This window comes from Chinchilla lanigera, unplaced genomic scaffold (assembly GCF_000276665.1).
Source record: "Chinchilla lanigera isolate Chin_1 unplaced genomic scaffold, ChiLan1.0 scaffold00069, whole genome shotgun sequence".
NCBI classification, from domain to species: domain Eukaryota; kingdom Metazoa; phylum Chordata; class Mammalia; order Rodentia; family Chinchillidae; genus Chinchilla; species Chinchilla lanigera.
Window position 1 is genome coordinate 12,759,444 of NW_004955470.1, and position 16,824 is coordinate 12,776,267.

Consider the following 16,824-nt stretch of genomic DNA (forward strand, 5'->3'; position numbering starts at 1 on the left):
GCTGTTACTGGGAATGTACTCTAATATAACCATTGTGGAAATAAGTATGGAGATTTCTTATAGAATTTAAAATTGAAATTTTATTCAGCCCAGCTGTTCTCCTTGTAAGTATCTTCCCAAAAGAATTAAAGACATCATATTAGTGATAAATGAATACCCATGTTTAGAGCAAGAAAGTTCATAATTATACATATGTCCATCAGCAGATGAATGGATAAAGAAAATGTGGATTTATAGTCAATGAAGTACTACTCTGCCATAAAGAAGGAAAAGTGTGAGGCATTTGTAAGAAAACAGATGCACTTTGAATCCACAATGTTAAATGAAATAAATCAAACGAACAAGCTTTAAAATTGTATAGTTTCTTTATATGAGAAAGCCAAAGTATAGATAAATTAAACAGCAAAATAAAAATACATAATAGGAAATAGGGAGATAGATCTTTGGGAAATGTGAAGAGAATTAAAAGATGGAGAGAGGGGAGGGAGGGGAAGGGGACTTAAACAGAAATTAGACGCATCGTGTATATGTACAAACTACCCACAATGAATATACTCATGATGTGCCATGCACATATCAATAAAAAATTCACCTGACAGGGGACAAATCATTAAAAAAATTTTCTAAGTGGAAAAAGAATAAAACAATCATTACATTTGTATAGAACCACATAACTTTAAATAGCCAAACTCATCTTGAACAAAAAGAATAAAGCAAGAAATATTGCATTACCTGACTTCAAAATATACTACAGACTTGTAGTGATCAAAATAACATAGTTTGGTAGAAACACAGGTCAATGGAACAGAATAGCCTGGAAGTAAATCCATTTATCTACAGCCAATTGATTTTTGACAAAGGTGCATTGTAGGAAGGATAGTCTTTTCTTTAAATGTTGCTTGGAATATTATACAATAGTACCTTGGTGTATGAATTTAATTTGTTTTACAATTTTGGGGAAGATGGCTGTGTTGGTGTTTGTGTGGGGAATATGTCCATGGTTGTGTTTGTCACCTGATGTGGAATTTGCGAACAGAAGTGAAATTTTGCTAAATGCTTTTATTTGCAAACAGAAGCATTCAAGAGCCAAGACATTAGTGTATAGCCACATGCAGAATGAAACCAGATCCCTGTCTCTTATTACTTACAAAAATAAACCCAAAATGAATTAAAAACTTACATGTGAGACATCAAATTACTAGAAGATGATGTAGAGAAAATGCTTCAGGACATTGGAATGGGCAGAGTTTTTGGATAAGACCTAAAAAGTACAAGAAAGAAAAGCAAAAAAAGACAAACTAAAAAGATTTTGTCATGCAAATGAAGCAATCAACAAAGTGAAGAGCCAAGGAAAAATACTTGAAAATTATATCTATTAGATATTAACATCCAGGGGATGGGGATTTAGCTCAGTGGCACAGCACTTGCCTGGCAAGCACGAGGTTGTGAGTTCGATTCCTGATACCAGATAAAAAAACAAACAAACAAAAGATATTAACATCCAGAATGTATAAGTAACTCCAAAAACTCAATAACAAAGAAACGCCAAATAAGTCAATTAAAAATGAGCAGTAGATCTAAATAGAGATTTCTCAAAGAAAACATGTAAATAGCCAACAACCATATGCTCAACAGCACTAATTGTCAGGAGGAACACACATCAAAACCACAGTGAGGCATCTCTTCACATCATTTAGAATAGCTGTCATCAAAAGGATAAAAGGTAAGAAGCACTGCTGAGATGTGGAGAAAAGGAGACTTTTCCCTGTTCAAGGGGTTGTAAATTAGTAGTGTTATTATGGCAAACAGTATGGAGGTTCACAATAAAGTTGAAATTAGAACTACCGTGTGATCTGGCAATACCACTACTGAGTACATAACCAAAGGATGGAAATCAGCATGTGAGGAGACACCAGCCTTCCCATGCCTACTGCAGCAATGTTCACAATAGCAAAGAAATGGAAACAGTCTATGTGTCCAATAACTCTTGAGTGGGTAAAGAAATGTATTACATATACACCATGGAATACTACTGAGCCACAGAACAGAAGGAAATTTTGTAATTTGTGACAGTATGGAGGGATGGAGATCATTATGTTAAGAGAATAAACCAGGTAATTAAAACTATTGCATGATCACACTCATGTGTAGAATACAGAAAAGTTGGCCTCATAAAAGGTGAGAGTGAATGGTGGTTATCAGAGTTTGTGGGAAAAGGAGGGAGAAGGAGGGAAGAGAGGAGTTAGGCCAGTGGTTACTAAGTTACAGTTAGGAAAAGATGTTCTGGCATCCATTGTATAGCAGGATGAATATGGATGATAATGATGCTTGTATATTTCAAAAAACTAGAAGAAATGAACTGAATGTTTTCAAACTAAAGAAATGATAAGCTTTTGAGGAGATAGATTTGTTTAACCTGATTTAAACATTACACAATGTATACAAGTATCAAAATATCACATAGTACCTCATTAATCTGTCTAATTTTTATGCTTTATGTGTGAGTTAAACATAAATTTTAAAAGATGACAAAGGGCCAGTTTCTTCAACCTAGATGGAGCTTCTACAAAGTAATGAAGATCACAACACAGTATACATAAAGGACAATTAATATAATATAAAAGGACATCTAGTGGCTTTTCCAATCACATAAAAAGACAGTCAGTGGAAGTCGTGAAAGTAATGCAAATTTAGCTGAGGCAGGAGGGTGGTGAGTTTGAGGGCAGCCTGGACAATTTAATGAGCTCCTGTTTTTACATCAAATATAGAAAAGGCTGGGGTATAGTTCAGTGGTAGAGTGCCCTCGGGTTCAATCCCTAGTAAACCCTACCCTCCCCCAAAAAGAAAAGAAAAAGTACCACAAATTTAAAATTCATTGAGATTCTATGAGACTGATAAAAATTTGATATTTGGTTTTGGAGAAGTTCTCAGGAAATAAGTCTCTATTCCATTATTGGTGAAAGTATAAATTGCTTTAAACTCTAAGGAAGACAGCTAACACTATCTATCAAAGTTACACACATCTGATCCAGCAATTTTTTTCTAGGAACACATCCTATACAGAGACTACTCTGGCATGCAAACATGCATGTGCAAGCATACTAATTATGTTATTGTTTGTAATGACAAATCATAAACAAAAGAAGTATCTAATACTTACCACTGTGCAACAACCATTCCAGGCTTAGTAGCTTTAGTGATCATGTATAGTTGCTTTTCAGCACAGGGGTCAGGTGAGTGATTCTTCAGAGTCACTTGAACTCTCTTGAACAACTGTGGTCAGCTGCAGGTCAGATAGGAGGTCTGCCTCTGTGCGCTGGCTGCCTGAGGCTGCTGGGTCACGAATCCGTCACCATCCATCAGGCTGGCCTGGGCTTGTCCACGTGGTGATAAGAGGAGGTGAACTATGTATGGCCTCCTGTGGTGAGCAGACTGTGCCCTGCCCAGAGTGACTCCCTGTGGCATAGAACAGTGGCTTTCAAACTGCATCCTGCCCACTGGAATCCTCATGGCATAGACAGTGGCTTTTAGGCTGTGCTTTACTCTGAGTGGTTCCTTTTATAAAGTAGCAGTTTTCTCCATTTTGAGTGCAGATGTGGGGCATAATGACTTGGTGACTTCTGTGCAAATAGGTAATCACCAGATGTTGGGCACACCAAACTTATCAAGAACAACCCTAAATGTGTAACACAGCCATAAGACAGAAAGTAATACATAAATAAATTGTGACCCATGAGCTTATCTAGTTAAATCGGGAGCACAGGGACATCTGACATATCAAATCATATCACAGAAAACCAGGCCATGAGCTCACAGAACTTTATAAAGGAGAGGTGGATTTTTGGAGGTAACATCCACCTAGCCATCATCTTGTGGGACTGCCTGGCAAAACTGTCTTAAGGTCCACGAGCTCCAGCTCTGTTCCTAGGCTTCAGCTCAGCCAGATCTCCCTCCTCTCTCCATTGGCTCACAGCCTTTATTTGTAGTTTAGCATCTTTGAATTTGAGGCCACTGTTAACCCCCTCTTAGACACCCTATAACATATATATATTATTGTATGAAGTGTGATGTGTGACTTGAGTGTTATAAATATTAGCACTGTACTTAAGATTGCAATGCAAGAACCTGTGATTATCCTGCTCACAGTTATCAAGTGAAATTCAGACTACTTAGGAAACTGACAACATTTGTGAAATCATTGTTACTCAATACATTCCAACACTGTGGAAAGACACAAACGTATCTAGTCCATGTTAATGGGATGTGTCCTAATTTTAGGCTATTACACTGCCATTTCTACTGCATCCAGTAAACCAAAGCATGCCATGGGGCCAGCTGGGACATAAAAGGTTTTGAAACTCTACCTCTTGATCAGAGAACTAAAATCGTATTGCCAACAGGCATGAATAAAGGGGAAAGTGAAAGATCATGGTCATTTTTGTGACTAAGACAAACACAAATATCCACCCAAAGAAGGAAATAATTACTCACTTCTCAGATAAAGAAAAAGAAATGGCAAATAAATACATGAGAAAATGTTCAACATCATTAGTCAGTTGAGAAATGCAAACTAAAAAAACACTGAGATTTCATCTCACCCCACTAAGATGGCTAGCATTAAGAAATCAACCACTAACAAATGCTGGCGAGGCTGTGGAGATACAGGAACTCTTCTCCACTGCTGGTGGGAATGCAGACTGGTGAAGCCACTGTGGAAGTCAGTTTGGAGATTCCTCAGCAAACTAGGTGTAGAAGTCCCATTCAACCCAGCTATTCCCCTTCTGGGTATTTTCCCAGAAGATCTAAAAACATCATATCACAGCGATATATGTGCAGCCATGTTCATAGCAGCACAATTTGTAATTGCTAAATTGTGGAAGCAACCCAAATGTCCATCCACTGAGGAATGGATAAAAAAAACGTGGTACTTTTATATAATGGAATAATACTCAGGTATAAAGAAAGATAAACTCGAGGCTTTTATAGGTAAATGGTCACCACTAGAGACCATACTCATAAGTGAAATAAATCAGACCTGCATGTGCAAGCACCGCATTGTCTCACTAGTGTAAAACCTGAAAGAGTTAATCAAAGCTTGGAGGTAGGATAGACATTGTGAAATGAAAAGAAAATGTTCAAAAGTAAAGAGCAAAAAAAAAAGTAAAGGGCAACTGGGGTGTGGGAAAAGAGAAGTAAAATAAGGGGAAATTATGTAAGTAGTTATATACAGGATAGCTGACATAGTTGTACTACTGTCTTCTACTGCTCTACAGAAAAGAACAGTTAATGATTACTTGTTTGATCAATCTTGTATGTCTCTATTTGTTTTCATGAGAAACCACTTTGAAGATATCAATAAGTAATACAACAACCATGGTTAATTTCCTACAACTTTGTCTGTAACTCTGTTTTGTTTGTATTCTTATGCTATTTTGTAAATGGATGTCTGTCTGTTAATATGTTTTCCTTCTTTTATTTTTTAAAATAAAAAAAGGAAGTAATTACACAGTGAAACAGGGTCTCACTATGTAGCCCAGGCTGGCCTCAAGCTTGCAGTGATACTCCTGCCTCAGCCTCTTGAGTGCTGAGACTTCAGGTGTACCACCATACCTGGCATATTCTTAAATGAAAGAAAGCAAGGTGTACTGTTGTCTACACAATGTTCTGGAGATTGAACCTGACCTCATGCATGCTGTGCAACTGCTCTACCACTGAGTGTATCATCAGCCCAAGTCTGCCACTACAGCTTTAAATGGACATATGTATTCTTGTTTGTAAAAAGTGTGCATTTATAGAATGACACAGAAGTGACTACTTTGGAGGAGGGGAATTTGGGAACTATGACCATAGGTAAGAAGTTACTTTTGCTCTATTCATTGTAGTTATTCTTCTCTAATTAAAAAAACATATAGTAAAAGTTACTTTTTTTCCCTTTCGGTTTACAGTGCTACAAATTTTAACAAATGAAAAATTGTCTAGTCACCACTAAAACACAGGGAACAGTTGCATCATCTCCCAAACCTCCCCTGCGCTATTCCTTATATTCCCATCTTCCTTTCCATCCTAAGCCTTGAGAACCACTGGTTTGTTCTTTATCACCATGACTTTTGTCTGTTTAATTTTTATTTTTTAACATTCATGAACATGAATGATCAATTAAGTATAGATAAATTTTGTTTTAAAAGTCAATTTAAAAACCTTAGATTTAAGTAATTTCAAAAAATAAATGAGAAAAGTTATTATACATGAGCAATTTTAATTTTTAAGTTTGGTCAGGAATTGATTTTTCACTGGCTTGATTTTGAGTGCAAAAAGGTAACTGTTGCTTACATTTTCTCAGATAGGAAACTGAACATGAATTATGGCTAAATCATGATATTGCAATATATTATGTATTTCTTCAAATAAAATGTAGGAATTCGTGGATGCTCCTGAGGTAGGGGATGGATGGAATATTGCTACACTGTGTAAAATTCTGGTTCTGAAGTCAGACTGAGAGTAAATCCTTAGTGATGAGTCATTTGGCCTGGCTCTCCACTTACTCCTGCTTCCCACTTACTTCTGCTCCCCCAACAGTGATCAATATTTACCCTCCTGTGTTGCTGTAAAGATCAAACAAGATAATGCAGGAAATACAGTTGGGTCTCTGCCTAGTACACAGGAAGTACTTGCAGAAGTTATCAGCTTTAATACATTATCATTTGTATGTGGAAGGTCTTTGATCTTATTTATTTATGTATTTATTTGGTACCAGGAATTGAACTCAGGGCCTCATGCTTGCCAGGCAGGTTTGATCTTATGTAAAACAAATATCTTCATAACAATGTTCACATGGGCATAATACAATAATCTTAATGATGATTCACTCTCTCCTCAGCACAAGTAGGTTCTGGCTCCCACTGCCCATCTCTAACATAAATTTGTTATGAAATAGCTTTCAGATGGAATTTAGAGATGCTCAAAAACATGAGGCCAAGCCTCGTGTCCATACAGAGTGGAGTGGAGGAGCTTGTGCCTGTGAGTATGGGGCCCCTAGTCTCTCAAGGCGTCAGAACCAGGAACGAGCTGCTAGGGGAGCAGGAGTAAGGGGTGCAGGCAGCTGTGACCTGGTCAGATGGTTCTGAGGAATCCCTCAGCTACCACAATCAGAACAGAGCACAAGTTGGAGAGAGGGAAAGAGGTGGAATAGTGAGAGTACCTTGGCAAGAGCCCTGAGGATACTTGGGCCCATCCCCTGGAGCCTGTAGCTGCCTCTGTGTAACAGTTGGAACAGAAGTCAGTATCTGGCTGTCACTGACATGATCAGCCATTCCCACAACAGGGAAGCGGGTAGCATTACTAAGATGGAAGACAGCCCAATCTATAGGGGTTCTTTCTTTGGGCTAGGCATGTGGAGGTGTTGGGATACTTGCAGCTTCAGGCTAAGACCCTTTACACCCTCATTCCATGGCCACATCCAACCTCAAGGCTCTGAATGCCATTGTGAGTTAATGACCTTAAAATGTATGTGGCATATCCCCTGGGAGCACAGCACTTCTGCAAGGACATCTAAAAGTCTCTCCAACTTGATGAGGACTTGCATTATTCCCCTGGTGTTCCAACACTACATCTTTAGCAGCACCACACATAAACATGAGAGCTCCGAGCCAAAGTCCCAGTAATTTGTAAGCCTACGTCTCCACACACCCACGAATCTCACTCCCATGTCCTCCAAACTCCCCTTCAAATCCTTTATTCATCACCTTTATCATGGCTTTGAAGCAGTACAAAGCTTGCTGCCCCTCCCAGGACACAGTAGACCCCTAGACAGCCTCTTGTGTCCTTCTTACCTCCAGCAGACAGGTGAATCTGCATAAACTCACACTAAGCCTCCATGATGCAAGGTCCTCATTCCAAGCTTCCCACCTCTCAGAGGCTCCATCACCTGACAATGACACCACCCTGGTCTCAAGCCTTGGCCATCTGGGCTTTGGGGGACAGTTAAGATCCAAATGATATCACCGGGTTCTGAGTCTTTTGAAAGCCACACCAGTGATCCTAACATACTATCAGGGCAGAGAATTGCTGTCACTAGGCAGGGAGAGTGCAGCTCTCTACTCAAGTGCAAGTCTGTGAGAACTTAGCATCACAAATAAAATTCTCAAGCCAGAGGTCCAGGCACTAAATACAGTACTGCCATTCACCTGGCTGCTGGAGGTAAGAAGGACACAAGAGGCTGTCTCCTTCCCTGGAATGTCACAGCCCTGAGGAAAGTGGTTGCTGCAGAATAGTGTGGGATGTGGCTGCCTGTGTGGCTGTGCCGCTCTTCCCCTCACTCCAAACCCCTGGTCACAAGTGACAGACACTGGCCAGATCAGTCACTGGCCTTTGAGATCTCCTTTGGCTGCAATGAGACAACACAAAATTTGCTCCCCGATCAAAATGTGGCTGCCTAAACCCAGAAAGGTGCACCTAAGATGCCAGAATAGAGGCCTGGAGGAGTGTGAACATGAATACCGCTGGTGGAAAGGAAGTCCTGCTGCTGAGACTCTTCTCTTTGTGCTCTTTCCAAACAAGGCAAAACCAAACATGTTTGTTCAGAAGCTAAATGCTGTCATACCAGAAATTCCACACCAAGGGATTATGGAACCTGGGACCTGTGATTTGTTTCCAAAGCAGCAGAATCATAAAAGCTGAGACTATGCAGAAACACACTGGTGTTTGTAATAAGTGACAGGTATGGGCCAACTGCCACCAACCACAGCAGGCAGGTATGAAGGCAAAGATTAAATCACACGCTGAGAGCTGGAATTTGCAGCAGGCACTTTTTTTTTCTAGTCTACTTAGAGATGAAAGACAGGATTGATGTCTGAGGCCACACAGTTGGAAGCAAAGCTAGGGTGAAGATGAAAGGAATGGGACAGCTGTTACAGTTTCTCAGCCATAACATAAAGATGAATTATGGGGAACATGATAAAAAATCACTTAAAAATTCATTCCAATTGATGCATGAAGTTGTTGGGACAGGAGAGACCAATATCTGCTGTGCTTTGTGTACCACTTCCCTAGGCCTATGATGAAGAGAAGAGGTAAGCTAAAGGGCTTAATGAGCTCTGCTATGAAAGTGTCTATGCCTGCAGAGGCTAGAGATTGAGGCAATGGATAGAAACATATAAATAGCTAAAGATTTTTTTGTTGGAGGTTACTAGGCTCTGAGAAGATCAGCAAACATTACTGTCAGTGGCTTGAGATCATCAAAGCAGCACAGATCTTTGTGTAGAGACTAAATCTTGGAGCCTAAGAAGAAGATACACCTGGGGAGCCCTTGGAGGGAAGTTACCACAGGTATAGTCAATGTACAGGGATCCTGGAAGAGATATAAAGCACTTTTGGAATGAAAACCCAAAGAAGTAAGCATTTATATTTGTTGGTAGTGATGAACCTGGAATAGCACAATGTTGGGCACAATGTGGGGTACATCAATCTGGGTTGGAGGTTGCTTCCTTTTAGGGCTTGAGATATCTCCCTCCAAGCTCTCCTTGATTTGAGGGTTTGTGTTGAGAAGTCTGCTGTGATTCTGATTAGTTTTCCTTTATAGGTGATTTTTTCTTTTCTCTAGCCACTTTTAATATTCTGTTATTGTGCTGAATTTCTGGAATCTTGATTATTATATGCCTTGGTGTAGATTTATTTTGGGAATGGCTAGTTGGAGTTTTATATGTTTCAGCTATTGCATGTCAAATCCTTTATCCATGTTTGGGAAGTTTTCTGCCGTTGTTTCTTTGAAGAGGTTTTTTATGGGAGGCTGGGGATTTAGCTCAGCAGCAAAAGCGCCTGCCTGGCAAGCACAAGGTCATGAGTTTGGTTCCCGGTACCGGAGAAAAAAAAAAAAAAAAAAAAGAGGTTTTTTATGGCTTTCTTGCTATCTTCAGATTTCTCACCAACTCCAGTCAATCTTATGTTGTTCTTCTTTGCTTCATCTTGTAGCTGTTGGACTGATCTTTCATGGTCTCTTGCTATTTTTAAGATATTTTTCTTTTCATTGTCACTAGGTACAATCCTAGCTTGTAGATCTGACAGTCTATCTTTGCCTTCATTCAATCTGTTGTGTATACTTTCAGTGGAGTTTTTAATCTGGATTTCTGTTTGGATCTATTCCATGGATTCCATTTCTTTTCTATTTGGGCATTCATGATTTCCATTGTTTTCCTGATCTCTTCCATTTTTAAAAATCTGTGTCTGCTTTACTGTCTTTCATTTTGATTGTCATTTCTTTTTGTACCTTGAAGATTATTTTTCTATAGCCTCTTCCACTTGTTTTCTTCACTTTTGTTGCTATCATTTCAGAAAGTTCCAGTGGTTGGTTTCCAATTTCTTCTATTTCATTGTACTCTGGACTTGTCCTGGGGTACTGGGGATCTGGGGTTGCATTTTTCTGTGTCTTGTCATTTTCTATTTTTTAAATTTTATTTTATTTTCTGTGTTGACGCTTATAGATTTCTCATGGTAGATAGCTTTAGCCCTAGTACTGAGGCTTTCCTAGGAAATATGTGCTCCTCAGGGATGTCTTCTAGATGTAGGTGGATCTTGATCTTTGTGTCTGTCCCAAGAACTTACTTTTCCCATGTATTAAGGATGAGAAGTTGCTATTTGGCTCAGCACCCAATCCTTTGGTACTGGACTATGGTGATGGTTGTGACCCCATGCAATCACAGTGTTGTCATACAAGGGAGAAAAATGATTATAACAGGTATGCTATAATGCTAAATTAGTGCAGTTAGCAAGAACAGTAGTTTCAAGCACAGCCTGGCTACTGAAACTGTGGTAAATATTAACCTGATAACTTTAACCACAGGAGCAAATTCTACAGTTATATAACAAAATCCAACACATACCAGGAATTTGTATTCAATGATTTTCTCCTCAGTGGAGTGATTTTACCCTGTTGCATGTGTGTTGAGGGGGAGGTTTAAGAAGGATAGGGGACAAGATAGAGAGATGAATGAGGTCAAGTGCAGTAGAAGCAAGAAGAAGGGCAAAGGGTGATCACCTAAGCTTTGGGAAACTGGAAAGCACAGGAGGGAAAGAGTGGAAGAGGAAGCAAAGGAGTATTGAAGTGGACCAGAAAGAAAAGAGACAGTGTTCACTCACATGAAAGTATCATAAAACCAAGTGAGATAGCTGAGGAGAGAAAAAGAAGATGAGTAAAAAAGAACAAAAAGAAAGGTAAGAAATCTAAATTGTAAAAGAAAGAGAAAAGGAGAAAGAGAGAAAATACAACAACAACAACAAAAAAAACAAAAATAACCACAAAAAAAGACAAAACAAAACAAAACAAAAAATCCCAACCAGACAGAAAAAAGAAAACCAATCAAAGAAACAGAAAAACAAAAGTAGTAAAATTCCTCTGGTGTCTATAGTTCTGTGGTAGGTCCAAGTCTGATTCCAGAAATGTGTTGTGTACTCCAGCCAAGTTTGCATTGGGATTTGTGCTGGTAATGGGGCTAATCTTGGCCTCTGGATGTCAGGGCTGGGACTGGTCTTCTGTTGCTGGAGTTCTCCCTGAGACCTTTGACAAAAAATGGCAAACCCACCCACCTGCTTCTATTCTAAGTGTCTGTGTGCTGGAGCACAAAACTGGTTCACCTAATTTACCAACTGCTGGCTTGTATTCTCACTGCTGTTTCAGATTTTTCCACTACCCTGGTCTTGCCTGTCCAGCATGTGTGCCCCCACTGGGCAGTGTTGAGCACAATGATTCAGGTTCTCCCCACAGTCTGTGGAGGGTGGTTTTCAGACTTCAGGGCATTTGGTTTACCTAGAGAAGAAAGATAGTGCCTCAGTAGCTTCAGTACTGAAAATGTCAGTTATTACAGATCCTCTTTGGAGACTTTAAATCTGTAAAAATGGAATAGGAGTCTCTTGCTTCTAAACTGGACACAAGCGTTCTCAAATTAAAATCACAAAAAAGTAGGAGGGGATCTCTCTGGCAACATGAATAGACACAGACAGGATGCGGCCACTGTTTGGTCACAACTTAGAAAGGAAGTTTCCTTGAAAATTTTCAAGGACACCTAACCAACCACTGCCTCCAGTCCAGCTGGTGCAACACTGCACATTTCTGTAAAACTAGTGTCAGCAGCCTTCACCTTGGTCTCTGCTTCTGGGCCCACCGTCTCTGTAGTCCCTAGCTGCACGCCATGGTTTCCAGCTGTTGCTCAGCCTCTGTGGCCACGGCAATCACCTGCAGCTGCTTGTCTGGCTCTGCATGGCACTGGGGGTGACCTGCTTCCTGTCTGTGTGCATATTGTTCTCAAGCAGTTTCAGATCTGAGGCTTTGGCAAAGGCCTCCATGTGGGAGCCGCACACAAAGGGCTTCTCTCATTGGTACCTCCTCTCATGGTCCTTGGGGTGGGACTTGCGCTTTGTCACACATGTGGCATGAGAAGGGCTGCTCTTACCATGCACTCTCTCATGCTTCTTCAAGTCTGGGGCATGGATGAACTACTTGCCGCACACTTCACAGCTGTAGGGCTTGTAGCCTGTGTGTACTTTCAAGTGTTCCTTCAGTTGGGTCTGCGTGGTGAAGCCCTTCGTGCACGTCTCACACACGAATGGCCAGCCTGCCATGTGCAACTTCTTGTGCTTCTGCAAGCAGCTCTTGTTGGAGAAGGACTTCCCATAGGCCTGGCAGGTGATTGGCTCCCGATGGTGACTGTACAGCAAGAATTCAAACTTCATGTCACTGGTGGTTGTCGTCCAGCCTGGATCTGTTCATCTTTCACCTCACTCATGCCATCATTGAATGTTAAGGCTGGAGGGGTCTGGGATCCCAAATCATTGGACTCTGACATCTCCAGGGACTCTACTTCCTGGCCATAGCAACTGATTTTCTGAACCTCCTCACTCCCTAGCACTTTCAGAATTGCAGCCTAAAGGGCTGTCATCCTGATCCCCAGTTTCTTCCACATCACTATCCTGAGTGTCTGTGGCATCTCCAAAGGGGTGATTTATTTTGGAGCAATACTTATTTTCGGACTGACTGTTACTTTCATTGGAACTAGACACATCATGCTTCTGAGAACAGAGTTTATCCAAAAGTAGGATATCAAGAATCTGACAGGAAGACATCATTAAGTTAACAACTTCCTTTTTCACAAAAATCTTTACTGTGTACCTGTAGTTAAGGATGTTCTCAAACATATCAGAATGGAGAATATCTATATTACTGAAGAACTATCCACCTCAAGCTTCTTGAAAAGCTTGTTAAAGAGTCTTTCTGCCGCAGTAATAAAAAGGACTGAAGACAAAGGCACTCAGGTCCTCCATCTTTCTGGAGCCCCTACCCTGTTTACCAGGGTAGCTATCTATCTGCTCCTTTTTCCACCTTTCCAATAAAGTGCTTCAGTTTGTTACAGCCTGATTGGCTATTTCAGGCCCTAAAACCCTTAATTTGGGTGTCATTGAATACATGCAAATTCTCACATGAGCTTCATTTGGTTTTCCTTTGTCCTGTCAAGTTCTTATCTCTAAAATCTATGGAGGCCTTACATATAAGGCTGAGTTAACAAGGAAAAGTATACATGGACATTTTAGTACAGTAACAGTGAGAGAATGTGTGTGTGTGTGTGTAATGTGGGTATATATTTTATGTACTAAGTGAGTTTTCTGCTATGTGGAGCCCACCCCATTTTGCTTCTCTTGTACTTTACTGAATGGTGGGGAGAAGCAACTAACTTTAGCTGAGGCACCTGGTACCTGGTACCTGGCAGAGCCATGTTGCTTATTGGTGCTCCTGAGTCTCCTCTTAATTCCTCCCTCTAGCAAGGGCTGAACTCTTTCTACTCAGGATTTTCCACAAATCTCACTGAGGCCTCATCTTATCCTTTTGCCTCTCTGCCAGACCCTCTTTTCCTACATATTCAATGACCCCCCAACCCAAAGTTAAACCAAATGCCATTGTGAAGTGTGCTATAGTAAGACTCTAACAGTATTTACAGTGCTGGGTTTTAGAGAGTAAAATTTTAGGTTGGTGCATCCATTGAAAAGCCCGTTTCATCCAATGTGATTTATTCACCCCTAGTACATGGATCCATAGTAGTACTTTGATGTTAGATTTATCCTCTGAGTGAATGTGCTAAGTATCTGGTGAGTTGGAGGAATTCAAGAGTTTATATCAGTATTTTAAAGTAAAAAACCAGAGAATGAGTGCAACAGAGAATATGGGTCTGTTGGTTTGAAAAACTTTAGATTTTAATAATACTGTAGGTTTGTTCTCATTGTGAATAGAATAACATTCATGAAAGTTTTTTGATGAAAGAAATGCTTAGCTACAAACATAAAATGATTGATATAAATAAGCAGCAATTTTAATTACCTGTAGACAGAAAGGGTTCTCTTTTCATAAGACTTACCAAATTAATTTTTTAAAAAATCATTTCAAGGAATTAAAAAATGTAAGACTTGAAGGTAACTGTCAGTTTCAAGAAAATCAATTCTAATTAAATCAGAACAAGGTGTTCTAACAGGGGAACCTGACAGTCACCTTTGTCACAAGACTTACAGACAGCAAATGAAGTTTTAATATAGGAAGTGAATGAACAGGTGTTCTGGGCATCCACAAAGAACCAGGATGAAGGGCACACATTTGCATTGAATTTGATGATTATGTTTCCCCAATGATGAGGAGTCACATATTCAGACCTTTAGGATAAGATGTGTTTGTATTTGTGGGAAGAGGCTAATCTTCTAAATGCCCTTTGTAACTGTTAACAAAAATTTATTGTACCACCTTAATTTTTGGCTCTGTAAGGAGTAAACTGCACAAACTAAAGTTATTCTTTAGTTCAATCAGGTCTATCCTTCTCTTTTACTTGTGTCACCTCTTCATTAAGAAATTGAGCTGGGCACAGTGGTGCATGCCTGTAATCCCCGCATTCAGGAGGCTCAGGCAGGAGGATCACCATGAGTTCAAGGCCAGCCTGGGCTACACAGTGAGTTCAAGACCAATCTGAGCTACATAGCAAGACCTTGTATCAAGAAAACAAAACAAAACAAAAAATAAGAAAGAAAAAAGAAATTGAAGCTTTCAGGCTCTATTTAACTCAAATTCTTTCTTTCCCATTGATAATCATTGATGATATAAACATATGGCTCCTTAATCCCATTTCTAGCTGCTTGGATGCTCTTTCAATTCTTCTAGATTTTAAGATTCCATCGTCTTAGAAATTCCCTGGAGAACTGCCATCATAGACATCTCTTTTTCTCTGTGTTTAACTTTTTCTTCTCAATGGTTGATTCTCCTGGTGTCTACTCATGCCCTTGCTAAGCAATTCGTTCTCTCTCACCCAATATTTCTCCTTCTTCTTATACAAGCTCTAAATGTTTCCTCTGCCAACAGCTCTTCTTCACTCTCATTTTCTCCAAAATCCATGGTATTCTTACTTCTGCCTTCACTGCTTAAAAGAGAGAGAGCTCTTATTAAAGGCTACACTGATTTCCTAATTAGAGTTTTAATTGGACGTCTTTCAGGAACTGCTTTCTTGAATTGCTTTCTTTTATTTTCTACTGTTGATCTTTCTTGATTTCTCAAGACAGCATTCTTCTTTGACAGTGATAACACCACAATCCAATGCTTCTCTTGATACATCTGCCTATTCTCTTTCACATTTTCTGTACGTTCTTCTTTTTTCCATTATAAAAGTTCATTTACCCAAGTTTCTCATTTAATCCGTTGCATCTAATCTGCACATGTGTTCTCTAAGTAACTTTCAAAGTGATACAGATAAAATTTGGGTTTGTAGAGGGACTAGAAAGATATTCAATAAAGGGGCACCAAAACTTCAGAAGAATGGAAGAATAATTCTTATTTCCTTTTTTAGTGTAGTAGGGTAACTACTGGGCAACCCTCACTCCTTTCTGCTCTGTATAGGGGATTGGACCCAGGGCTTCACACATGCTATAGATGCACCCTACCTCTGAACCATATTCCTAGCTCTTTTTATTTTGTTTGAACACAGTCTCAATAAATTGCCCAGACTGGCCTCTGAAATCCTAAAAGTTAAAACTGGATTTGTCCTGCTGTTATATAACTGGACAAAAAGTACTACAAGATCGAAATGTTAGAAACAAAGTCATAAAATCTCTAAGAAAAAAAGCATTGAAGAAACATCTTCTCAACTATGACTCAAAATGCAGATTTTAAAAATTTGACACATAAAACTAATCTAAAATTAAGTTTTGTAAAAGAAAAACAATAAGAACAAAGTCCAAAGTCACATTAGGAAAACTATCTGTATCACAAAAATGGCAAATGTTCCCAATGTATGCATAAGCTCCTGAAAATAAAGAAACCAAGGCCTGGAAAAGGAACCCTTCTGGACAAAGGACTTCAGACTTCTAGCAGATCTGAGAGACTGGTCATGCACACCTGAGTGGACATATGTGGTCAGGTGTTGGATCCACAGTGACTCCCAACGATTCTGGGTTTCTTCTCCAGTAAAACCCGGAGGACTCTGCCTATCATAGTTCTTGAGAACGCAGAAGATTCTCGGCATCATGGCCCTGGTTTGGGGGAGAAGGCGACACAGAGGACCCCAGGCCAAACACACCCAGGCCGCGGGATACAGCCTTTAAAGATGCTGCTGTGAAAACTTGGGTATAGACACAAGCATGTAATCCCAGCACTCAGAAGGCAAGAGGATAGTTGCAAGTTCGAGACCAGCCTGGGCTACAAAGTGAGCTCAGGGCCAGCCTGAACTGCACAAAGAGACTCTGTCTCAAAAAGAAAGGCAAAAAACAAAAAACAAAAAAACACCTTGGGTATCCTAGTCTTCCGGACCGGGG

The 16,824-nt window shown here is 39.9% G+C and overlaps 1 pseudogene; it reads right to left on the reverse strand.

Annotated features, from left to right (window-relative positions):
* Positions 1 to 12,166: 12,166 nt before the first annotated feature.
* The window catches only part of LOC102007650, a 5,048-nt pseudogene continuing 390 nt past the window's right edge, over positions 12,167 to 16,824 (reverse strand).